This window comes from Cetorhinus maximus, chromosome 34 (assembly GCF_964194155.1).
Source record: "Cetorhinus maximus chromosome 34, sCetMax3.hap1.1, whole genome shotgun sequence".
Taxonomy (NCBI): domain Eukaryota; kingdom Metazoa; phylum Chordata; class Chondrichthyes; order Lamniformes; family Cetorhinidae; genus Cetorhinus; species Cetorhinus maximus.
Genome location: NC_135912.1, coordinates 9086971 through 9110549, shown reverse-complemented (window position 1 = coordinate 9110549; position 23579 = coordinate 9086971). Strand labels below are relative to the sequence as shown.

General features: G+C 48.4%; 24 non-coding genes across 24 annotated transcripts; all 24 read right to left on the bottom strand.

The window, feature by feature from the left end:
* Positions 1 to 348: 348 nt before the first annotated feature.
* Positions 349 to 420, bottom strand: trnaq-uug (transfer RNA glutamine (anticodon UUG)). Its single transcript has one exon. It is a non-coding gene; the product is annotated as a tRNA-Gln (tRNA).
* A 305-nt stretch (positions 421 to 725) lies between these two features.
* On the bottom strand, positions 726 to 797 carry trnaq-cug (transfer RNA glutamine (anticodon CUG)). Its single transcript has one exon. It is a non-coding gene; the product is annotated as a tRNA-Gln (tRNA).
* A 1354-nt stretch (positions 798 to 2151) lies between these two features.
* trnaq-cug (transfer RNA glutamine (anticodon CUG)) lies at positions 2152 to 2223 on the bottom strand. Its single transcript has one exon. It is a non-coding gene; the product is annotated as a tRNA-Gln (tRNA).
* Positions 2224 to 3190: 967 nt separating this feature from the next.
* trnaq-uug (transfer RNA glutamine (anticodon UUG)) lies at positions 3191 to 3262 on the bottom strand. Its single transcript has one exon. It is a non-coding gene; the product is annotated as a tRNA-Gln (tRNA).
* Positions 3263 to 3567: 305 nt separating this feature from the next.
* trnaq-cug (transfer RNA glutamine (anticodon CUG)) lies at positions 3568 to 3639 on the bottom strand. Its single transcript has one exon. It is a non-coding gene; the product is annotated as a tRNA-Gln (tRNA).
* Positions 3640 to 4992: 1353 nt separating this feature from the next.
* trnaq-cug (transfer RNA glutamine (anticodon CUG)) lies at positions 4993 to 5064 on the bottom strand. Its single transcript has one exon. It is a non-coding gene; the product is annotated as a tRNA-Gln (tRNA).
* Positions 5065 to 6031: 967 nt separating this feature from the next.
* trnaq-uug (transfer RNA glutamine (anticodon UUG)) lies at positions 6032 to 6103 on the bottom strand. Its single transcript has one exon. It is a non-coding gene; the product is annotated as a tRNA-Gln (tRNA).
* A 305-nt stretch (positions 6104 to 6408) lies between these two features.
* trnaq-cug (transfer RNA glutamine (anticodon CUG)) lies at positions 6409 to 6480 on the bottom strand. Its single transcript has one exon. It is a non-coding gene; the product is annotated as a tRNA-Gln (tRNA).
* A 1353-nt stretch (positions 6481 to 7833) lies between these two features.
* trnaq-cug (transfer RNA glutamine (anticodon CUG)) lies at positions 7834 to 7905 on the bottom strand. Its single transcript has one exon. It is a non-coding gene; the product is annotated as a tRNA-Gln (tRNA).
* Positions 7906 to 8872: 967 nt separating this feature from the next.
* Positions 8873 to 8944, bottom strand: trnaq-uug (transfer RNA glutamine (anticodon UUG)). The gene has a single exon. It is a non-coding gene; the product is annotated as a tRNA-Gln (tRNA).
* A 305-nt stretch (positions 8945 to 9249) lies between these two features.
* Positions 9250 to 9321, bottom strand: trnaq-cug (transfer RNA glutamine (anticodon CUG)). The gene has a single exon. It is a non-coding gene; the product is annotated as a tRNA-Gln (tRNA).
* Positions 9322 to 10674: 1353 nt separating this feature from the next.
* Positions 10675 to 10746, bottom strand: trnaq-cug (transfer RNA glutamine (anticodon CUG)). Its single transcript has one exon. It is a non-coding gene; the product is annotated as a tRNA-Gln (tRNA).
* Positions 10747 to 11713: 967 nt separating this feature from the next.
* trnaq-uug (transfer RNA glutamine (anticodon UUG)) lies at positions 11714 to 11785 on the bottom strand. Its single transcript has one exon. It is a non-coding gene; the product is annotated as a tRNA-Gln (tRNA).
* A 305-nt stretch (positions 11786 to 12090) lies between these two features.
* On the bottom strand, positions 12091 to 12162 carry trnaq-cug (transfer RNA glutamine (anticodon CUG)). Its single transcript has one exon. It is a non-coding gene; the product is annotated as a tRNA-Gln (tRNA).
* Positions 12163 to 13515: 1353 nt separating this feature from the next.
* On the bottom strand, positions 13516 to 13587 carry trnaq-cug (transfer RNA glutamine (anticodon CUG)). Its single transcript has one exon. It is a non-coding gene; the product is annotated as a tRNA-Gln (tRNA).
* Positions 13588 to 14554: 967 nt separating this feature from the next.
* Positions 14555 to 14626, bottom strand: trnaq-uug (transfer RNA glutamine (anticodon UUG)). The gene has a single exon. It is a non-coding gene; the product is annotated as a tRNA-Gln (tRNA).
* Positions 14627 to 14931: 305 nt separating this feature from the next.
* Positions 14932 to 15003, bottom strand: trnaq-cug (transfer RNA glutamine (anticodon CUG)). The gene has a single exon. It is a non-coding gene; the product is annotated as a tRNA-Gln (tRNA).
* A 1353-nt stretch (positions 15004 to 16356) lies between these two features.
* Positions 16357 to 16428, bottom strand: trnaq-cug (transfer RNA glutamine (anticodon CUG)). The gene has a single exon. It is a non-coding gene; the product is annotated as a tRNA-Gln (tRNA).
* A 1343-nt stretch (positions 16429 to 17771) lies between these two features.
* trnaq-cug (transfer RNA glutamine (anticodon CUG)) lies at positions 17772 to 17843 on the bottom strand. The gene has a single exon. It is a non-coding gene; the product is annotated as a tRNA-Gln (tRNA).
* A 967-nt stretch (positions 17844 to 18810) lies between these two features.
* On the bottom strand, positions 18811 to 18882 carry trnaq-uug (transfer RNA glutamine (anticodon UUG)). Its single transcript has one exon. It is a non-coding gene; the product is annotated as a tRNA-Gln (tRNA).
* A 305-nt stretch (positions 18883 to 19187) lies between these two features.
* On the bottom strand, positions 19188 to 19259 carry trnaq-cug (transfer RNA glutamine (anticodon CUG)). Its single transcript has one exon. It is a non-coding gene; the product is annotated as a tRNA-Gln (tRNA).
* Positions 19260 to 20612: 1353 nt separating this feature from the next.
* trnaq-cug (transfer RNA glutamine (anticodon CUG)) lies at positions 20613 to 20684 on the bottom strand. The gene has a single exon. It is a non-coding gene; the product is annotated as a tRNA-Gln (tRNA).
* Positions 20685 to 22027: 1343 nt separating this feature from the next.
* Positions 22028 to 22099, bottom strand: trnaq-cug (transfer RNA glutamine (anticodon CUG)). The gene has a single exon. It is a non-coding gene; the product is annotated as a tRNA-Gln (tRNA).
* Positions 22100 to 23066: 967 nt separating this feature from the next.
* trnaq-uug (transfer RNA glutamine (anticodon UUG)) lies at positions 23067 to 23138 on the bottom strand. Its single transcript has one exon. It is a non-coding gene; the product is annotated as a tRNA-Gln (tRNA).
* Positions 23139 to 23579: the final 441 nt, after the last annotated feature.

Sequence of the window (23579 nt, the reverse complement as noted above, 5' to 3'; positions counted from 1 at the left end):
TCTCGGTAATATGACCCTCTTGCCAAATGATCCGAAAATGAGCATTGCTAAGCAGTGGTGCACGAGACTTGATCAGGAAAGACGGGATAAAAGTGATGCTCTTCAAGGAGGTAATTCAAACGATATCTGCCTGCCCTTGAATGCTTTCGAGCTTGCCCTTTGTATTTCAAATGCCGTGCAGCCATTGCCTCCAGCTCAGGCATATGGCATCAGCCTGAGCTGCCTATTGCTCAAGAATATGAAGAGTTGAAAGCCAGAAAAAGCACAGTAATCAGCAAAGACCCTCAGCTCTTCAGGGTTCCACTCGCCTGCCTCAAATTTTAACAGCAGCTGGTCAAACGAGAAACTTGGTTCCACCGAGATTTGAACTCGGATCGCTGGATTCAAAGTCCAGAGTGCTGACCGTTACACCATGGAACCAACTGAGCTGCTGTCCTAAGGCTCATGTCTTTTCTGCATTCACATTGGCGCCAAAGTTCCCTGAGACCCGTCGAATGCTTCTCCTCTTGTGATGCAAACTGTTGCATCCTTTCAATGGGACAGATAAAGAGCAGGGCCAAGAGCCAAAACAACGACAGTGCAGGCTGCTGGCACAAGAGGCTCAGCCATTCGCATCCCAATGGCAGGCGAGCTGGTTCAAAATTCGTCCTCTCGAATCGGACGCCACGGCAATTGTAAAGGAGACGCAATTTGCCGATCCTGTCGGCGGGATTGTCAAAAGTACAAGGTTCCACCGAGATTTGAACTCTGATCGCTGGATCCAGAGTTCAGAGCGTTCACCATTACGCCATGGAACCCAGAGGATGCCGCTCCCGGCTGAATCGTAGCTCAAGTAAGATTACTTCTTTCATTTAATATGGCAGCATCAGTAACACCGACAACGACACGTCGTTACTTGATGCCATTGACAAGTTTGAGTTTGAGAAGAGTTTGCAAGACGCTTGACACCTAGGTTATATCAAACAATTTTGGCACAAGTCGCATGGGGAGATTTTAGGAGAACTCATCAGAGGCTTCATCCAATCATGACCATTGAAAGTGCGCACTTGCTCCTGGTTCGGCAACGGATCTGCGTTGCCACGTCATCTGAAGGTGAACCATGAGACCCATGTTGCGAACTGCTTGCCAAAGTCTCAGGCAGCCTCCCAGCGAGAGGGATTTATGGCCAGTGAACATAGTTTGAGATGTGGAGCTGCACTGCAAATTGCGATGTGTCGCTGAGCTACAAGAAAATTTGCAAATCTATCTGGCTAGCAAAATTGCAAGCGCTTGACAATTTCATGTCCACCATTCCACTTTGGCTTCATGTTTAGCAACACATTGCTTCAGCTCTCGCACTTGCTCTGCACCTAAGATTGTCTGCTCTGCAAATGAAAGAGCTGCAGTCAAGCTGTCACTCGTAACAATGCTGCTTCTCTTCCCTACTTCTCGCTAACATGACACTCTTGCCAAATGATCCGAAAATGAGCATTGCTGTGCAGTGGTGCACGAGGCTTGATCAGGAAAGACGGGATAAAATTGATGCTCTTCAAGGAGGTAATTCAAACGATATCTGCCTGCCCTTGAATGCTTTCGAGCTTGCCTGTTGAATTTCAAATGCCGTGCAGCCAATGCCTCCAACTCAGGCATATGGCATCTGCCTGAGCCGCCTCTCGCTCAAGATTATGAAGAGCTGAAAGCCAGAAAAGGCACGGAGAACAGCAAAGACCTTCAGCTCTTCAGGATTCCACACAGCTGCCTCAAATTTTAACAGCAGCCGGGGGAACGAGAAACTCGGTTCCACCGAGATTTGAACTCGGATCGCTGGTTTCAAAGTCCCGAGGGCTCACCGTTACACCACGGAAGCAACATTGCTGTTGCGTTCAGGATCATGACTTTTCTGCATTCACGTTGGCGACAATGTTCCCAGCGGCCCGTCGAATGGTTCTCCTTGTGCGACGCAAAATGTTGCATCCTTTCAATGGGACAGATAAAGAGCAGGGCCAAGATCCAAAACAATGACGGTGCAGGAAGCTGGCTCAAGAAGCACAGCCATGCGCATTACAACAGCAGGCGTGCTGGTTCTAAATTTGTCCTCTCGAATCGGACGCCACGGCAATTGTAAAGGAGACGCAATTTGCCGAACCTGTCGGCGGGATTGTCAAAAGTACAAGGTTCCACCGAGATTTGAACTCGGATCGCTGGATTCAGAGTCCAGAGTGCTCACCATTACACCATGGAACGCAGAGGATGCCTCTTCAGCCTGAATCGTTGCTCAAAGAAGATTACTTCTTTCATTTAAAATGGCAGCATCAGTAACACCGACACCGACACGTCGTTACTTCATGCCATTGACAAGGGAAGAGTTTGCAAGACACTTGACACCTAGGTTATATCAAACAATTTTGGCACAAGTCGCATGTGGAGATTTTAGGTGAACTCATCGGAGGCTTCATCCAATCATGACGATTGAAAGTGCGCACTTGCTCCTGGTGCGGCAACGGATCTGCGTTGCCACGTCATCTCAAGGTGAACCATGAGATCCATGTTGCGAACTGCTTGCCAAAGTCTCAGGCAGCCTCCCAGCGAGAGGGATTTATGGCCTGCGAACATAGTTTGAGACGTCGAGCTGCACTGCAAATTGCGATGTGTCGCTGAGCTACAAGAATATTTGCAAATCTATCTGGCTAGCAAAATTGCAAGCGCTTGACAACTTCATGTCCACCATTCCACTTTGGCTTCATGTTTGGCAACACATTGCTTCAGCTCTCGCACTTGCTCTGCACCTAAGATTGTCTGCTCTGCAAATGAATGAGCTGCAGTCAAGCTGCCACTCGCTAACAATGCTGCTTCTCTTCCCTACTTCTCGGTAATATGACACTCTTGCCAAATGATCCGAAAATGAGCATTGCTAAGCAGTGGTGCACGAGACTTGATCAGGAAAGACGGGATGAAAGTGATGCTCTTCAAGGAGGTAATTCAAACGATATCTGCCTGCCCTTGAATGCTTTCGAGGTGCCCTTTGTATTTCAAATGCCGTGCAGCCATTGCCTCCAGCTCAGGCATATGGCATCAGCCTGAGCTGCCTATTGCTCAAGAATATGAAGAGTTGAAAGCCAGAAAAAGCACAGTAATCAGCAAAGACCCTCAGCTCTTCAGGGTTCCACTCGCCTGCCTCAAATTTTAACAGCAGCTGGGCAAACGAGAAACTTGGTTCCACCGAGATTTGAACTCGGATCGCTGGATTCAAAGTCCAGAGTGCTGACTGTTACACCATGGAACCAACTGAGCTGCTGTCCTAAGGCTCATGTCTTTTCTGCATTCACATTGGCGCCAAAGTTCCCTGCGACCCGTCGAATGCTTCTCCTCTTGTGATGCAAACTGTTGCATCCTTTCAATGGGACAGATAAAGAGCAGGGCCAAGAGCCAAAACAACGACAGTGCAGGCTGCTGGCACAAGAGGCTCAGCCATTCGCATTCCAATGGCAGGCGAGCTGGTTCAAAATTTGTCCTCTCGAATCGGACGCCACGGCAATTGTAAAGGAGACGCAATTTGCCGATCCTGTCGGCGGGATTGTCAAAAGTACAAGGTTCCACCGAGATTTGAACTCTGATCGCTGGATCCAGAGTCCAGAGCGTTCACCATTACGCCATGGAACCCAGAGGATGCCGCTCCCGGCTGAATCGTAGCTCAAGTAAGATTACTTCTTTCATTTAATATGGCAGCATCAGTAACACCGACAACGACACGTCGTTACTTGATGCCATTGACAAGTTTGAGTTTGAGAAGAGTTTGCAAGACGCTTGACACCTAGGTTATATCAAACAATTTTGGCACAAGTCGCATGGGGAGATTTTAGGAGAACTCATCAGAGGCTTCATCCAATCATGACCATTGAAAGTGCGCACTTGCTCCTGGTTCGGCAACGGATCTGCGTTGCCACGTCATCTGAAGGTGAACCATGAGACCCATGTTGCGAACTGCTTGCCAAAGTCTCAGGCAGCCTCCCAGCGAGAGGGATTTATGGCCAATGAACATAGTTTGAGATGTGGAGCTGCACTGCAAATTGCGATGTGTCGCTGAGCTACAAGAAAATTTGCAAATCTATCTGGCTAGCAAAATTGCAAGCGCTTGACAATTTCATGTCCACCATTCCACTTTGGCTTCATGTTTAGCAACACATTGCTTCAGCTCTCGCACTTGCTCTGCACCTAAGATTGTCTGCTCTGCAAATGAAAGAGCTGCAGTCAAGCATCACTCGTAACAATGCTGCTTCTCTTCCTTACTTCTCGCTAACATGACACTCTTGCCAAATGATCCGAAAATGAGCATTGCTATGCAGTGGTGCACGAGGCTTGATCAGGAAAGACGGGATAAAATTGATGCTCTTCAAGGAGGTAATTCAAACGATATCTGCCTGCCCTTGAATGCTTTCGAGCTTGCCTGTTGAATTTCAAATGCCGTGCAGCCAATGCCTCCAACTCAGGCATATGGCATCTGCCTGAGCCGCCTCTCGCTCAAGATTATGAAGAGCTCAAAGCCAGAAAAGGCACGGAGAACAGCAAAGACCTTCAGCTCTTCAGGATTCCACACAGCTGCCTCAAATTTTAACAGCAGCCGGGGGAACGAGAAACTCGGTTCCACCGAGATTTGAACTCGGATCGCTGGTTTCAAAGTCCCGAGGGCTCACCGTTACACCACGGAAGCAACATTGCTGCGGTGTTCAGGATCATGACTTTTCTGCATTCACATTGGCGACAATGTTCCCAGCGGCCCGTCGAATGGTTCTCCTTGTGCGACGCAAAATGTTGCATCCTTTCAATGGGACAGATAAAGAGCAGGGCCAAGATCCAAAACAATGACGGTGCAGGAAGCTGGCTCAAGAAGCTCAGCCATGAGCATTACAACAGCAGGCGTGCTGGTTCTAAATTTGTCCTCTCGAATCGGACGCCACGGCAATTGTAAAGGAGACGCAATTTGCCGAACCTGTCGGCGGGATTGTCAAAAGTACAAGGTTCCACCGAGATTTGAACTCGGATCGCTGGATTCAGAGTCCAGAGTGCTCACCATTACACCATGGAACCCAGAGGATGCCTCTGCAGCCTGAATCGTTGCTCAAAGAAGATTACTTCTTTCATTTAAAATGGCAGCATCAGTAACAACGACAACGACACGTCGTTACTTCATGCCATTGACAAGGGAAGAGTTTGCAAGACACTTGACACCTAGGTTATATCAAACAATTTTGGCACAAGTCGCATGTGGAGATTTTAGGTGAACTCATCGGAGGCTTCATCCAATCATGACGATTGAAAGTGCGCACTTGCTCCTGGTGCGGCAACGGATCTGCGTTGCCACGTCATCTCAAGGTGAACCATGAGATCCATGTTGCGAACTGCTTGCCAAAGTCTCAGGCAGCCTCCCAGCGAGAGGGATTTATGGCCTGTGAACATAGTTTGAGACGTCGAGCTGCACTGCAAATTGCGACGTGTCGCTGAGCTACAAGAATATTTGCAAATCTATCTGGCTAGCAAAATTGCAAGCGCTTGACAACTTCATGTCCACCATTCCACTTTGGCTTCATGTTTGGCAACACATTGCTTCAGCTCTCGCACTTGCTCTGCACCTAAGATTGCCTGCTCTGCAAATGAAAGAGCTGCAGTCAAGCTGCCACTCGTAACAATGCTGCTTCTCTTCCCTACTTCTCGGTAATATGACCCTCTTGCCAAATGATCCGAAAATGAGCATTGCTAAGCAGTGGTGCACGAGACTTGATCAGGAAAGACGGGATAAAAGTGATGCTCTTCAAGGAGGTAATTCAAACGATATCTGCCTGCCCTTGAATGCTTTCGAGCTTGCCCTTTGTATTTCAAATGCCGTGCAGCCATTGCCTCCAGCTCAGGCATATGGCATCAGCCTGAGCTGCCTATTGCTCAAGAATATGAAGAGTTGAAAGCCAGAAAAAGCACAGTAATCAGCAAAGACCCTCAGCTCTTCAGGGTTCCACTCGCCTGCCTCAAATTTTAACAGCAGCTGGTCAAACGAGAAACTTGGTTCCACCGAGATTTGAACTCGGATCGCTGGATTCAAAGTCCAGAGTGCTGACCGTTACACCATGGAACCAACTGAGCTGCTGTCCTAAGGCTCATGTCTTTTCTGCATTCACATTGGCGCCAAAGTTCCCTGAGACCCGTCGAATGCTTCTCCTCTTGTGATGCAAACTGTTGCATCCTTTCAATGGGACAGATAAAGAGCAGGGCCAAGAGCCAAAACAACGACAGTGCAGGCTGCTGGCACAAGAGGCTCAGCCATTCGCATCCCAATGGCAGGCGAGCTGGTTCAAAATTCGTCCTCTCGAATCGGACGCCACGGCAATTGTAAAGGAGACGCAATTTGCCGATCCTGTCGGCGGGATTGTCAAAAGTACAAGGTTCCACCGAGATTTGAACTCTGATCGCTGGATCCAGAGTCCAGAGCGTTCACCATTACGCCATGGAACCCAGAGGATGCCGCCCCCGGCTGAATCGTAGCTCATATAAGATTACCTCTTTCATTTAATATGGCAGCATCAGTAACACCGACAACGACACGTCGTTACTTGATGCCATTGACAAGTTTGAGTTTGAGAAGAGTTTGCAAGACGCTTGACACCTAGGTTATATCAAACAATTTTGGCACAAGTCGCATGGGGAGATTTTAGGAGAACTCATCAGAGGCTTCATCCAATCATGACCATTGAAAGTGCGCACTTGCTCCTGGTTCGGCAACGGATCTGCGTTGCCACGTCATCTGAAGGTGAACCATGAGACCCATGTTGCGAACTGCTTGCCAAAGACTCAGGCAGCCTCCCAGCGAGAGGGATTTATGGCCAGTGAACATAATTTGAGATGTGGAGCTGCACTGCAAATTGCGATGTGTCGCTGAGCTACAAGAAAATTTGCAAATCTATCTGGCTAGCAAAATTGCAAGCGCTTGACAATTTCATGTCCACCATTCCACTTTGGCTTCATGTTTAGCAACACATTGCTTCAGCTCTCGCACTTGCTCTGCACCTAAGATTGTCTGCTCTGCAAATGAAAGAGCTGCAGTCAAGCATCACTCGTAACAATGCTGCTTCTCTTCCTTACTTCTCGCTAACATGACACTCTTGCCAAATGATCCGAAAATGAGCATTGCTATGCAGTGGTGCACGAGGCTTGATCAGGAAAGACGGGATAAAATTGATGCTCTTCAAGGAGGTAATTCAAACGATATCTGCCTGCCCTTGAATGCATTCGAGCTTGCCTGTTGAATTTCAAATGCCGTGCAGCCAATGCCTCCAACTCAGGCATATGGCATCTGCCTGAGCCGCCTCTCGCTCAAGATTATGAAGAGCTGAAAGCCAGAAAAGGCACGGAGAACAGCAAAGACCTTCAGCTCTTCAGGATTCCACACACCTGCCTCAAATTTTAACAGCAGCCGGGGGAACGAGAAACTCGGTTCCACCGAGATTTGAACTCGGATCGCTGGTTTCAAAGTCCCGAGGGCTCACCGTTACACCACGGAAGCAACATTGCTGTTGTGTTCAGGATCATGACTTTTCTGCATTCACATTGGCGACAATGTTCCCAGCGGCCCGTCGAATGGTTCTCCTTGTGCGACGCAAAATGTTGCATCCTTTCAATGGGACAGATAAAGAGCAGGGCCAAGATCCAAAACAATGACGGTGCAGGAAGCTGGCTCAAGAAGCTCAGCCATGCGCATTACAACAGCAGGCGTGCTGGTTCTAAATTTGTCCTCTCGAATCGGACGCCACGGCAATTGTAAATGAGACGCAATTTGCCGAACCTGTCGGCGGGATTGTCAAAAGTACAAGGTTCCACCGAGATTTGAACTCGGATCGCTGGATTCAGAGTCCAGAGTGCTCACCATTACACCATGGAACCCAGAGGATGCCTCTTCAGCCTGAATCGTTGCTCAAAGAAGATTACTTCTTTCATTTAAAATGGCAGCATCAGTAACACCGACAACGACACGTCGTTACTTCATGCCATTGACAAGGGAAGAGTTTGCAAGACACTTGACACCTAGGTTATATCAAACAATTTTGGCACAAGTCGCATGTGGAGATTGTAGCTGAACTCATCGGAGGCTTCATCCAATCATGACGATTGAAAGTGCGCACTTGCTCCTGGTGCGGCAACGGATCTGCGTTGCCACGTCATCTCAAGGTGAACCATGAGATCCATGTTGCGAACTGTTTGCCAAAGTCTCAGGCAGCCTCCCAGCGAGAGGGATTTATGGCCTGTGAACATAGTTTGAGACGTCGAGCTGCACTGCAAATTGCGACGTGTCGCTGAGCTACAAGAATATTTGCAAATCTATCTGGCTAGCAAAATTGCAAGCGCTTGACAACTTCATGTCCACCATTCCACTTTGGCTTTATGTTTGGCAACACATTGCTTCAGCTCTCGCACTTGCTCTGCACCTAAGATTGTCTGCTCTGCAAATGAAAGAGCTGCAGTCAAGCTGCCACTCGTAACAATGCTGCTTCTCTTCCCTACTTCTCGGTAATATGACCCTCTTGCCAAATGATCCGAAAATGAGCATTGCTAAGCAGTGGTGCACGAGACTTGATCAGGAAAGACGGGATAAAAGTGATGCTCTTCAAGGAGGTAATTCAAACGATATCTGCCTGCCCTTGAATGCTTTCGAGCTTGCCCTTTGTATTTCAAATGCCGTGCAGCCATTGCCTCCAGCTCAGGCATATGGCATCAGCCTGAGCTGCCTATTGCTCAAGAATATGAAGAGTTGAAAGCCAGAAAAAGCACAGTAATCAGCAAAGACCCTCAGCTCTTCAGGGTTCCACTCACCTGCCTCAAATTTTAACAGCAGCTGGTCAAACGAGAAACTTGGTTCCACCGAGATTTGAACTCGGATCGCTGGATTCAAAGTCCAGAGTGCTGACCGTTACACCATGGAACCAACTGAGCTGCTGTCCTAAGGCTCATGTCTTTTCTGCATTCACATTGGCGCCAAAGTTCCCTGAGACCCGTCGAATGCTTCTCCTCTTGTGATGCAAACTGTTGCATCCTTTCAATGGGACAGATAAAGAGCAGGGCCAAGAGCCAAAACAACGACAGTGCAGGCTGCTGGCACAAGAGGCTCAGCCATTCGCATCCCAATGGCAGGCGAGCTGGTTCAAAATTCGTCCTCTCGAATCGGACGCCACGGCAATTGTAAAGGAGACGCAATTTGCCGATCCTGTCGGCGGGATTGTCAAAAGTACAAGGTTCCACCGAGATTTGAACTCTGATCGCTGGATCCAGAGTCCAGAGCGTTCACCATTACGCCATGGAACCCAGAGGATGCCGCCCCCGGCTGAATCGTAGCTCATATAAGATTACCTCTTTCATTTAATATGGCAGCATCAGTAACACCGACAACGACACGTCGTTACTTGATGCCATTGACAAGTTTGAGTTTGAGAAGAGTTTGCAAGACGCTTGACACCTAGGTTATATCAAACAATTTTGGCACAAGTCGCATGGGGAGATTTTAGGAGAACTCATCAGAGGCTTCATCCAATCATGACCATTGAAAGTGCGCACTTGCTCCTGGTTCGGCAACGGATCTGCGTTGCCACGTCATCTGAAGGTGAACCATGAGACCCATGTTGCGAACTGCTTGCCAAAGACTCAGGCAGCCTCCCAGCGAGAGGGATTTATGGCCAGTGAACATAATTTGAGATGTGGAGCTGCACTGCAAATTGCGATGTGTCGCTGAGCTACAAGAAAATTTGCAAATCTATCTGGCTAGCAAAATTGCAAGCGCTTGACAATTTCATGTCCACCATTCCACTTTGGCTTCATGTTTAGCAACACATTGCTTCAGCTCTCGCACTTGCTCTGCACCTAAGATTGTCTGCTCTGCAAATGAAAGAGCTGCAGTCAAGCATCACTCGTAACAATGCTGCTTCTCTTCCTTACTTCTCGCTAACATGACACTCTTGCCAAATGATCCGAAAATGAGCATTGCTATGCAGTGGTGCACGAGGCTTGATCAGGAAAGACGGGATAAAATTGATGCTCTTCAAGGAGGTAATTCAAACGATATCTGCCTGCCCTTGAATGCATTCGAGCTTGCCTGTTGAATTTCAAATGCCGTGCAGCCAATGCCTCCAACTCAGGCATATGGCATCTGCCTGAGCCGCCTCTCGCTCAAGATTATGAAGAGCTGAAAGCCAGAAAAGGCACGGAGAACAGCAAAGACCTTCAGCTCTTCAGGATTCCACACACCTGCCTCAAATTTTAACAGCAGCCGGGGGAACGTGAAACTCGGTTCCACCGAGATTTGAACTCGGATCGCTGGTTTCAAAGTCCCGAGGGCTCACCGTTACACCACGGAAGCAACATTGCTGTTGTGTTCAGGATCATGACTTTTCTGCATTCACATTGGCGACAATGTTCCCAGCGGCCCGTCGAATGGTTCTCCTTGTGCGACGCAAAATGTTGCATCCTTTCAATGGGACAGATAAAGAGCAGGGCCAAGATCCAAAACAATGACGGTGCAGGAAGCTGGCTCAAGAAGCTCAGCCATGCGCATTACAACAGCAGGCGTGCTGGTTCTAAATTTGTCCTCTCGAATCGGACGCCACGGCAATTGTAAATGAGACGCAATTTGCCGAACCTGTCGGCGGGATTGTCAAAAGTACAAGGTTCCACCGAGATTTGAACTCGGATCGCTGGATTCAGAGTCCAGAGTGCTCACCATTACACCATGGAACCCAGAGGATGCCTCTTCAGCCTGAATCGTTGCTCAAAGAAGATTACTTCTTTCATTTAAAATGGCAGCATCAGTAACACCGACAACGACACGTCGTTACTTCATGCCATTGACAAGGGAAGAGTTTGCAAGACACTTGACACCTAGGTTATATCAAACAATTTTGGCACAAGTCGCATGTGGAGATTGTAGCTGAACTCATCGGAGGCTTCATCCAATCATGACGATTGAAAGTGCGCACTTGCTCCTGGTGCGGCAACGGATCTGCGTTGCCACGTCATCTCAAGGTGAACCATGAGATCCATGTTGCGAACTGTTTGCCAAAGTCTCAGGCAGCCTCCCAGCGAGAGGGATTTATGGCCTGTGAACATAGTTTGAGACGTCGAGCTGCACTGCAAATTGCGACGTGTCGCTGAGCTGCAAGAATATTTGCAAATCTATCTGGCTAGCAAAATTGCAAGCGCTTGACAACTTCATGTCCACCATTCCACTTTGGCTTTATGTTTGGCAACACATTGCTTCAGCTCTCGCACTTGCTCTGCACCTAAGATTGTCTGCTCTGCAAATGAAAGAGCTGCAGTCAAGCTGCCACTCGTAACAATGCTGCTTCTCTTCCCTACTTCTCGGTAATATGACCCTCTTGCCAAATGATCCGAAAATGAGCATTGCTAAGCAGTGGTGCACGAGACTTGATCAGGAAAGACGGGATAAAAGTGATGCTCTTCAAGGAGGTAATTCAAACGATATCTGCCTGCCCTTGAATGCTTTCGAGCTTGCCCTTTGTATTTCAAATGCCGTGCAGCCATTGCCTCCAGCTCAGGCATATGGCATCAGCCTGAGCTGCCTATTGCTCAAGAATATGAAGAGTTGAAAGCCAGAAAAAGCACAGTAATCAGCAAAGACCCTCAGCTCTTCAGGGTTCCACTCGCCTGCCTCATATTTTAACAGCAGCTGGTCAAACGAGAAACTTGGTTCCACCGAGATTTGAACTCGGATCGCTGGATTCAAAGTCCAGAGTGCTGACCGTTACACCATGGAACCAACTGAGCTGCTGTCCTAAGGCTCATGTCTTTTCTGCATTCACATTGGCGCCAAAGTTCCCTGCGACCCGTCGAATGCTTCTCCTCTTGTGATGCAAACTGTTGCATCCTTTCAATGGGACAGATAAAGAGCAGGGCCAAGAGCCAAAACAACGACAGTGCAGGCTGCTGGCACAAGAGGCTCAGCCATTCGCATTCCAACGGCAGGCGAGCTGGTTCAAAATTCGTCCTCTCGAATCGGACGCCACGGCAATTGTAAAGGAGACGCAATTTGCCGATCCTGTCGGCGGGATTGTCAAAAGTACAAGGTTCCACCGAGATTTGAACTCTGATCGCTGGATCCAGAGTCCAGAGCGTTCACCATTACGCCATGGAACCCAGAGGATGCCGCTCCCGGCTGAATCGTAGCTCAAGTAAGATTACTTCTTTCATTTAATATGGCAGCATCAGTAACACCGACAACGACACGTCGTTACTTGATGCCATTGACAAGTTTGAGTTTGAGAAGAGTTTGCAAGACGCTTGACACCTAGGTTATATCAAACAATTTTGGCACAAGTCGCATGGGGAGATTTTAGGAGAACTCATCAGAGGCTTCATCCAATCATGACCATTGAAAGTGCGCACTTGCTCCTGGTTCGGCAACGGATCTGCGTTGCCACGTCATCTGAAGGTGAACCATGAGACCCATGTTGCGAACTGCTTGCCAAAGTCTCAGGCAGCCTCCCAGCGAGAGGGATTTATGGCCAGTGAACATAGTTTGAGATGTGGAGCTGCACTGCAAATTGCGATGTGTCGCTGAGCTACAAGAAAATTTGCAAATCTATCTGGCTAGCAAAATTGCAAGCGCTTGACAATTTCATGTCCACCATTCCACTTTGGCTTCATGTTTAGCAACACATTGCTTCAGCTCTCGCACTTGCTCTGCACCTAAGATTGTCTGCTCTGCAAATGAAAGAGCTGCAGTCAAGCATCACTCGTAACAATGCTGCTTCTCTTCCCTACTTCTCGCTAACATGACACTCTTGCCAAATGATCCGAAAATGAGCATTGCTATGCAGTGGTGCACGAGGCTTGATCAGGAAAGACGGGATAAAATTGATGCTCTTCAAGGAGGTAATTCAAACGATATCTGCCTGCCCTTGAATGCTTTCGAGCTTGCCTGTTGAATTTCAAATGCCGTGCAGCCAATGCCTCCAACTCAGGCATATGGCATCTGCCTGAGCCGCCTCTCGCTCAAGATTATGAAGAGCTGAAAGCCAGAAAAGGCACGGAGAACAGCAAAGACCTTCAGCTCTTCAGGATTCCACACAGCTGCCTCAAATTTTAACAGCAGCCGGGGGAACGAGAAACTCGGTTCCACCGAGATTTGAACTCGGATCGCTGGTTTCAAAGTCCCGAGGGCTCACCGTTACACCACGGAAGCAACATTGCTGTTGCGTTCAGGATCATGACTTTTCTGCATTCACGTTGGCGACAATGTTCCCAGCGGCCCGTCGAATGGTTCTCCTTGTGCGACGCAAAATGTTGCATCCTTTCAATGGGACAGATAAAGAGCAGGGCCAAGATCCAAAACAATGACGGTGCAGGAAGCTGGCTCAAGAAGCTCAGCCATGCGCATTACAACAGCAGGCGTGCTGGTTCTAAATTTGTCCTCTCGAATCGGACGCCACGGCAATTGTAAAGGAGACGCAATTTGCCGAACCTGTCGGCGGGATTGTCAAAAGTACAAGGTTCCACCGAGATTTGAACTCCGATCGCTGGATTCAGAGTCCAGAGTGCTCACCATTACACCATGGAACCCAGAGGATGCCTCTTCAGCCTGAATCGTTGCTCAAAGAAGATTACTTCTTTCATTTAAAATGGCAGCATCAGTAACACCGACAACGACACGTCGTTACTTCATGCCATTGACAAGGGAAGAGTTTGCAAGACACTTGACACCTAGGTTATATCAAACAATTTTGGCACAAGTCGCATGTGGAGATTTTAGGTGAACTCATCGGAGGCTTCATCCAATCATGACGATTGAAAGTGCGCACTTGCTCCTGGTGCGGCAACGGATCTGCGTTGCCACGTCATCTCAAGGTGAACCATGAGATCCATGTTGCGAACTGCTTGCCAAAGTCTCAGGCAGCCTCCCAGCGAGAGGGATTTATGGCCTGTGAACATAGTTTGAGACGTCGAGCTGCACTGCAAATTGCGACGTGTCGCTGAGCTACAAGAATATTTGCAAATCTATCTGGCTAGCAAAATTGCAAGCGCTTGACAACTTCATGTCCACCATTCCACTTTGGCTTCATGTTTGGCAACACATTGCTTCAGCTCTCGCACTTGCTCTGCACCTAAGATTGTCTGCTCTGCAAATGAAAGAGCTGCAGTCAAGCTGCCACTCGTAACAATGCTGCTTCTCTTCCCTACTTCTCGGTAATATGACACTCTTGCCAAATGATCCGAAAATGAGCATTGCTAAGCAGTGGTGCACGAGACTTGCTCAGGAAAGACGGGATAAAAGTGATGCTCTTCAAGGAGGTAATTCAAACGATATCTGCCTGCCCTTGAATGCTTTCGAGCTTGCCCTTTGTATTTCAAATGCCGTGCAGCCATTGCCTCCAGCTCAGGCATATGGCATCAGCCTGAGCTGCCTATTGCTCAAGAATATGAAGATTTGAAAGCCAGAAAAAGCACAGTAATCAGCAAAGACCCTCAGCTCTTCAGTGTTCCACTCGCCTGCCTCAAATTTTAACAGCAGCTGGTCAAACGAGAAACTTGGTTCCACCGAGATTTGAACTCGGATTGCTGGATTCAAAGTCCAGAGTGCTGACCGTTACACCATGGAACCAACTGAGCTGCTGTCCTAAGGCTCATGTCTTTTCTGCATTCACATTGGCGCCAAAGTTCCCTGCGACCCGTCGAAAGCTTCTCCTCTTGTGATGCAAACTGTTGCATCCTTTCAATGGGACAGATAAAGAGCAGGGCCAAGAGCCAAAACAACGACAGTGCAGGCTGCTGGCACAAGAGGCTCAGCCATTCGCATTCCAACGGCAGGCGAGCTGGTTCAAAATTCGTCCTCTCGAATCGGACGCCACGGCAATTGTAAAGGAGACGCAATTTGCCGATCCTGTCGGCGGGATTGACAAAAGTACAAGGTTCCACCGAGATTTGAACTCTGATCGCTGGATCCAGAGTCCAGAGCGTTCACCATTACGCCATGGAACCCAGAGGATGCCGCTCCCGGCTGAATCGTAGCTCAAATAAGATTACTTCTTTCATTTAATATGGCAGCATCAGTAACACCGACAACGACACGTCGTTACTTGATGCCATTGACAAGTTTGAGTTTGAGAAGAGTTTGCAAGACGCTTGACACCTAGGTTATATCAAACAATTTTGGCACAAGTCGCATGGGGAGATTTTAGGAGAACTCATCAGAGGCTTCATCCAATCATGACCATTGAAAGTGCGCACTTGCTCCTGGTTCGGCAACGGATCTGCGTTGCCACGTCATCTGAAGGTGAACCATGAGACCCATGTTGCGAACTGCTTGCCAAAGTCTCAGGCAGCCTCCCAGCGAGAGGGATTTATGGCCAGTGAACATAGTTTGAGATGTGGAGCTGCACTGCAAATTGCGATGTGTCGCTGAGCTACAAGAAAATTTGCAAATCTATCTGGCTAGCAAAATTGCAAGCGCTTGACAATTTCATGTCCACCATTCCACTTTGGCTTCATGTTTAGCAACACATTGCTTCAGCTCTCGCACTTGCTCTGCACCTAAGATTGTCTGCTCTGCAAATGAAAGAGCTGCAGTCAAGCATCACTCGTAACAATGCTGCTTCTCTTCCCTACTTCTCGCTAACATGACACTCTTGCCAAATGATCCGAAAATGAGCATTGCTATGCAGTGGTGCACGAGGCGTGATCAGGAAAGACGGGATAAAATTGATGCTCTTCAAGGAGGTAATTCAAACGATATCTGCCTGCCCTTGAATGCTTTCGAGCTTGCCTGTTGAATTTCAAATGCCGTGCAGCCAATGCCTCCAACTCAGGCATATGGCATCTGCCTGAGCCGCCTCTCGCTCAAGATTATGAAGAGCTGAAAGCCAGAAAAGGCACGGAGAACAGCAAAGACCTTCAGCTCTTCAGGATTCCACACACCTGCCTCAAATTTTAACAGCAGCCGGGGGAACGAGAAACTCGGTTCCACCGAGATTTGAACTCGGATCGCTGGTTTCAAAGTCCCGAGGGCTCACCGTTACACCACGGAAGCAACATTGCTGTTGCGTTCAGGATCATGACTTTTCTGCATTCACGTTGGCGACAATGTTCCCAGCGGCCCGTCGAATGGTTCTCCTTGTGCGACGCAAAATGTTGCATCCTTTCAATGGGACAGATAAAGAGCAGGGCCAAGATCCAAAACAATGACGGTGCAGGAAGCTGGCTCAAGAAGCTCAGCCATGCGCATTACAACAGCAGGCGTGCTGGTTCTAACTTTGTCCTCTCGAATCGGACGCCACGGCAATTGTAAAGGAGACGCAATTTGCCGAACCTGTCGGCGGGATTGTCAAAAGTACAAGGTTCCACCGAGATTTGAACTCGGATCGCTGGATTCAGAGTCCAGAGTGCTCACCATTACACCATGGAACCCAGAGGATGCCTCTTCAGCCTGAATCGTTGCTCAAAGAAGATTACTTCTTTCATTTAAAATGGCAGCATCAGTAACACCGACAACGACACGTCGTTACTTCATGCCATTGACAAGGGAAGAGTTTGCAAGACACTTGACACCTAGGTTATATCAAACAATTTTGGCACAAGTCGCATGTGGAGATTTTAGGTGAACTCATCAGAGGTATCATCCAATCATGACGATTGAAAGTGCGCCCTTGCTCCTGGTGCGGCAACGGATCTGTGTTGCCACGTCATCTGAAGGTGAACCATGAGACCCATGTTGCGAACTGCTTGCCAAAGTCTCAGGCAGCCTCCCAGCGAGAGGGATTTATGGCCAGTGAACATAGTTTGAGATGTGGAGCTGCACTTCAAATTGCGATGTGTCGCTGAGCTACAAGAAAATTTGCAAATCTATCTGGCTAGCAAGATTGCAAGCGCTTGACAATTTCATGTCCACCATTCCACTTTGGCTTCATGTTTAGCAACACATTGCTTCAGCTCTCGCACTTGCTCTGCACCTAAGATTGTCTGCTCTGCAAATGAAAGAGCTGCAGTCAAGCATCACTCGTAACAATGCTGCTTCTCTTCCCTACTTCTCGCTAACATGACACTCTTGCCAAATGATCCGAAAATGAGCATTGCTATGCAGTGGTGCACGAGGCTTGATCAGGAAAGACGGGATAAAAGTGATGCTCTTCAAGGAGGTAATTCAAACGATATCTGCCTGCCCTTGAATGCTTTCGAGCTTGCCTGTTGAATTTCAAATGCCGTGCAGCCAATGCCTCCAACTCAGGCATATGGCATCTGCCTGAGCCGCCTCTCGCTCAAGATTATGAAGAGCTGAAAGCCAGAAAAGGCACGGAGAACAGCAAAGACCTTCAGCTCTTCAGGATTCCACACACCTGCCTCAAATTTTAACAGCAGCCGGGGGAACGAGAAACTCGATTCCACCGAGATTTGAACTCGGATCGCTGGTTTCAAAGTCCCGAGTGCTCACCGTTACACCACGGAAGCAACATTGCTGTTGCGTTCAGGATCATGACTTTTCTGCATTCACATTGGCGACAATGTTCCCAGCGGCCCGTCGAATGGTTCTCCTTGTGCGACGCAAAATGTTGCATCCTTTCAATGGGACAGATAAAGAGCAGGGCCAAGATCCAAAACAATGACGGTGCAGGAAACTGGCTCAAGAAGCTCAGCCATGCGCATTACAACAGCAGGCGTGCTGGTTCTAAATTTGTCCTCTCGAATCGGACGCCACGGCAATTGTAAAGGAGACGCAATTTGCCGAACCTGTCGGCGGGATTGTCAAAAGTACAAGGTTCCACCGAGATTTGAACTCGGATCGCTGGATTCAGAGTCCAGAGTGCTCACCATTACACCATGGAACCCAGAGGATGCCTCTTCAGCCTGAATCGTTGCTCAAAGAAGATTACTTCTTTCATTTAAAATGGCAGCATCAGTAACACCGACAACGACACGTCGTTACTTCATGCCATTGACAAGGGAAGAGTTTGCAAGACACTTGACACCTAGGTTATATCAAACAATTTTGGCACAAGTCGCATGTGGAGATTTTAGGTGAACTCATCAGAGGCTTCATCCAATCATGACGATTGAAAGTGCGCACTTGCTCCTGGTGCGGCAACGGATCTGAGTTGCCACGTCATCTCAAGGTGAACCATGAGATCCATGTTGCGAACTGCTTGCCAAAGTCTCAGGCAGCCTCCCAGCGAGAGGGATTTATGGCCTGTGAACATAGTTTGAGACGTCGAGCTGCACTGCAAATTGCGACGTGTCGCTGAGCTACAAGAATATTTGCAAATCTATCTGGCTAGCAAAATTGCAAGCGCTTGACAACTTCATGTCCACCATTCCACTTTGGCTTCATGTTTGGCAACACATTGCTTCAGCTCTCGCACTTGCTCTGCACCTAAGATTGTCTGCTCTGCAAATGAAAGAGCTGCAGTCAAGCTGCCACTCGTAACAATGCTGCTTCTCTTCCCTACTTCTCGGTAATATGACACTCTTGCCAAATGATCCGAAAATGAGCATTGCTAAGCAGTGGTGCACGAGACTTGCTCAGGAAAGACGGGATAAAAGTGATGCTCTTCAAGGAGGTAATTCAAACGATATCTGCCTGCCCTTGAATGCTTTCGAGCTTGCCCTTTGTATTTCAAATGCCGTGCAGCCATTGCCTCCAGCTCAGGCATATGGCATCAGCCTGAGCTGCCTATTGCTCAAGAATATGAAGATTTGAAAGCCAGAAAAAGCACAGTAATCAGCAAAGACCCTCAGCTCTTCAGTGTTCCACTCGCCTGCCTCAAATTTTAACAGCAGCTGGGCAAACGAGAAACTTGGTTCCACCGAGATTTGAACTCGGATCGCTGGATTCAAAGTCCAGAGTGCTGACCGTTACACCATGGAACCAACTGAGCTGCTGTCCTAAGGCTCATGTCTTTTCTGCATTCACATTGGCGCCAAAGTTCCCTGCGACCCGTCGAATGCTTCTCCTCTTGTGATGCAAACTGTTGCATCCTTTCAATGGGACAGATGAAGAGCAGGGCCAAGAGCCAAAACAACGACAGTGCAGGCTGCTGGCACAAGAGGCTCAGCCATTCGCATTCCAACGGCAGGCGAGCTGGTTCAAAATTCGTCCTCTCGAATCGGACGCCACGGCAATTGTAAAGGAGACGCAATTTGCCGATCCTGTCGGCGGGATTGTCAAAAGTACAAGGTTCCAGCGAGATTTGAACTCTGATCGCTGGATCCAGAGTCCAGAGCGTTCACCATTACGCCATGGAACCCAGAGGATGCCGCTCCTGGCTGAATCGTAGCTCAAATAAGATTACTTCTTTCATTTAATATGGCAGCATCAGTAACACCGACAACGACACGTCGTTACTTGATGCCATTGACAAGTTTGAGTTTGAGAAGAGTTTGCAAGACGCTTGACACCTAGGTTATATCAAACAATTTTGGCACAAGTCGCATGGGGAGATTTTAGGAGAACTCATCAGATGCTTCATCCAATCATGACCACTGAAAGTGCGCACTTGCTCCTGGTTCGGCAACGGATCTGCGTTGCCACGTCATCTGAAGGTGAACCATGAGACCCATGTTGCGAACTGCTTGCCAAAGTCTCAGGCAGCCTCCCAGCGAGAGGGATTTATGGCCAAGGAACATAGTTTGAGAGGTGGAGCTGCACTGCAAATTGCGATGTGTCGCTGAGCTACAAGAAAATTTGCAAATCTATCTGGCTAGCAAAATTGCAAGCGCTTGACAAATTCATGTCCACCATTCCACTTTGGCTTCATGTTTAGCAACACATTGCTTCAGCTCTCGCACTTGCTCTGCACCTAAGATTGTCTGCTCTGCAAATGAAAGAGCTGCAGTCAAGCATCACTCGTAACAATGCTGCTTCTCTTCCCTACTTCTCGCTAACATGACACTCTTGCCAAATGATCCGAAAATGAGCATTGCTCTGCAGTGGTGCACGAGGCTTGATCAGGAAAGACGGGATAAAATTGATGCTCTTCAAGGAGGTAATTCAAACGATATCTGCCTGCCCTTGAATGCTTTCGAGCTTGCCTGTTGAATTTCATATGCCGTGCAGCCAATGCCTCCAACTCAGGCATATGGCATCTGCCTGAGCCGCCTCTCGCTCAAGATTATGAAGAGCTGAAAGCCAGAAAAGGCACGGAGAACAGCAAAGACCTTCAGCTCTTCAGGATTCCACACACCTGCCTCAAATTTTAACAGCAGCCGGGGGAACGAGAAACTCGATTCCACCGAGATTTGAACTCGGATCGCTGGTTTCAAAGTCCCGAGTGCTCACCGTTACACCACGGAAGCAACATTGCTGTTGCATTCAGGATCATGACTTTTCTGCATTCACATTGGCGACAATGTTCCCAGCGGCCCGTCGAATGGTTCTCCTTGTGCGACGCAAAATGTTGCATCCTTTCAATGGGACAGATAAAGAGCAGGGCCAAGATCCAAAACAATGACGGTGCAGGAAGCTGGCTCAAGAAGCTCAGCCATGCGCATTACAACAGCAGGCGTGCTGGTTCTAACTTTGTCCTCTCGAATCGGACGCCACGGCAATTGTAAAGGAGACGCAATTTGCCGAACCTGTCGGCGGGATTGTCAAAAGTACAAGGTTCCACCGAGATTTGAACTCGGATCGCTGGATTCAGAGTCCAGAGTGCTCACCATTACACCATGGAACCCAGAGGATGCCTCTTCAGCCTGAATCGTTGCTCAAAGAAGATTACTTCTTTCATTTAAAATGGCAGCATCAGTAACACCGACAACGACACGTCGTTACTTCATGCCATTGACAAGGGAAGAGTTTGCAAGACACTTGACACCTAGGTTATATCAAACAATTTTGGCACAAGTCGCATGTGGAGATTTTAGGTGAACTCATCAGAGGTATCATCCAATCATGACGATTGAAAGTGCGCCCTTGCTCCTGGTGCGGCAACGGATCTGTGTTGCCACGTCATCTGAAGGTGAACCATGAGACCCATGTTGCGAACTGCTTGCCAAAGTCTCAGGCAGCCTCCCAGCGAGAGGGATTTATGGCCAGTGAACATAGTTTGAGATGTGGAGCTGCACTTCAAATTGCGATGTGTCGCTGAGCTACAAGAAAATTTGCAAATCTATCTGGCTAGCAAGATTGCAAGCGCTTGACAATTTCATGTCCACCATTCCACTTTGGCTTCATGTTTAGCAACACATTGCTTCAGCTCTCGCACTTGCTCTGCACCTAAGATTGTCTGCTCTGCAAATGAAAGAGCTGCAGTCAAGCATCACTCGTAACAATGCTGCTTCTCTTCCCTACTTCTCGCTAACATGACACTCTTGCCAAATGATCCGAAAATGAGCATTGCTATGCAGTGGTGCACGAGGCTTGATCAGGAAAGACGGGATAAAAGTGATGCTCTTCAAGGAGGTAATTCAAACGATATCTGCCTGCCCTTGAATGCTTTCGAGCTTGCCTGTTGAATTTCAAATGCCGTGCAGCCAATGCCTCCAACTCAGGCATATGGCATCTGCCTGAGCCGCCTCTCGCTCAAGATTATGAAGAGCTGAAAGCCAGAAAAGGCACGGAGAACAGCAAAGACCTTCAGCTCTTCAGGATTCCACACACCTGCCTCAAATTTTAACAGCAGCCGGGGGAACGAGAAACTCGATTCCACCGAGATTTGAACTCGGATCGCTGGTTTCAAAGTCCCGAGTGCTCACCGTTACACCACGGAAGCAACATTGCTGTTGCGTTCAGGATCATGACTTTTCTGCATTCACATTGGCGACAATGTTCCCAGCGGCCCGTCGAATGGTTCTCCTTGTGCGACGCAAAATGTTGCATCCTTTCAATGGGACAGATAAAGAGCAGGGCCAAGATCCAAAACAATGACGGTGCAGGAAACTGGCTCAAGAAGCTCAGCCATGCGCATTACAACAGCAGGCGTGCTGGTTCTAAATTTGTCCTCTCGAATCGGACGCCACGGCAATTGTAAAGGAGACGCAATTTGCCGAACCTGTCGGCGGGATTGTCAAAAGTACAAGGTTCCACCGAGATTTGAACTCGGATCGCTGGATTCAGAGTCCAGAGTGCTCACCATTACACCATGGAACCCAGAGGATGCCTCTTCAGCCTGAATCGTTGCTCAAAGAAGATTACTTCTTTCATTTAAAATGGCAGCATCAGTAACACCGACAACGACACGTCGTTACTTCATGCCATTGACAAGGGAAGAGTTTGCAAGACACTTGACACCTAGGTTATATCAAACAATTTTGGCACAAGTCGCATGTGGAGATTTTAGGTGAACTCATCAGAGGCTTCATCCAATCATGACGATTGAAAGTGCGCACTTGCTCCTGGTGCGGCAACGGATCTGAGTTGCCACGTCATCTCAAGGTGAACCATGAGATCCATGTTGCGAACTGCTTGCCAAAGTCTCAGGCAGCCTCCCAGCGAGAGGGATTTATGGCCTGTGAACATAGTTTGAGACGTCGAGCTGCACTGCAAATTGCGACGTGTCGCTGAGCTACAAGAATATTTGCAAATCTATCTGGCTAGCAAAATTGCAAGCGCTTGACAACTTCATGTCCACCATTCCACTTTGGCTTCATGTTTGGCAACACATTGCTTCAGCTCTCGCACTTGCTCTGCACCTAAGATTGTCTGCTCTGCAAATGAAAGAGCTGCAGTCAAGCTGCCACTCGTAACAATGCTGCTTCTCTTCCCTACTTCTCGGTAATATGACACTCTTGCCAAATGATCCGAAAATGAGCATTGCTAAGCAGTGGTGCACGAGACTTGCTCAGGAAAGACGGGATAAAAGTGATGCTCTTCAAGGAGGTAATTCAAACGATATCTGCCTGCCCTTGAATGCTTTCGAGCTTGCCCTTTGTATTTCAAATGCCGTGCAGCCATTGCCTCCAGCTCAGGCATATGGCATCAGCCTGAGCTGCCTATTGCTCAAGAATATGAAGATTTGAAAGCCAGAAAAAGCACAGTAATCAGCAAAGACCCTCAGCTCTTCAGTGTTCCACTCGCCTGCCTCAAATTTTAACAGCAGCTGGGCAAACGAGAAACTTGGTTCCACCGAGATTTGAACTCGGATCGCTGGATTCAAAGTCCAGAGTGCTGACCGTTACACCATGGAACCAACTGAGCTGCTGTCCTAAGGCTCATGTCTTTTCTGCATTCACATTGGCGCCAAAGTTCCCTGCGACCCGTCGAATGCTTCTCCTCTTGTGATGCAAACTGTTGCATCCTTTCAATGGGACAGATGAAGAGCAGGGCCAAGAGCCAAAACAACGACAGTGCAGGCTGCTGGCACAAGAGGCTCAGCCATTCGCATTCCAACGGCAGGCGAGCTGGTTCAAAATTCGTCCTCTCGAATCGGACGCCACGGCAATTGTAAAGGAGACGCAATTTGCCGATCCTGTCGGCGGGATTGTCAAAAGTACAAGGTTCCACCGAGATTTGAACTCTGATCGCTGGATCTAGAGTCCAGAGCGTTCACCATTACGCCATGGAACCCAGAGGATGCCGCTCCTGGCTGAATCGTAGCTCAAATAAGATTACTTCTTTCATTTAATATGGC